We start from the raw sequence: 320 nt of genomic DNA on the forward strand, positions 1-320 counted from the left end.
GTCTCCCTCCGTGCCCGAAGGATCATTTCCTTAAGGCACAGCCACCCTTCCTGGGCTCCCATCTCTTCAAAACTCCTACTCTGCAGTGCGTCCTTGACTAATCGCCTGAGTTCATTGAAATCAGCTTTCCTAAAGTCTAGCACTTTCACCCTACTAGTTACACTCGACGTCTTATGATGAATTCTATTATTTGATGATCATTGTCCCCCAGGTGACCACCGATCTGTAGGTCCCCAACCATGTCATCCCCCATTGCCAATACCAGGTCCAGTAAGGCATTCTTCCTAGTGGGACCATGTACCTCCTGCATCAGGTGGAGG

Source organism: Alligator sinensis, unplaced genomic scaffold (assembly GCF_000455745.1).
Source record: "Alligator sinensis unplaced genomic scaffold, ASM45574v1 scaffold93_2, whole genome shotgun sequence".
Taxonomy (NCBI): Eukaryota; Metazoa; Chordata; order Crocodylia; family Alligatoridae; genus Alligator; species Alligator sinensis.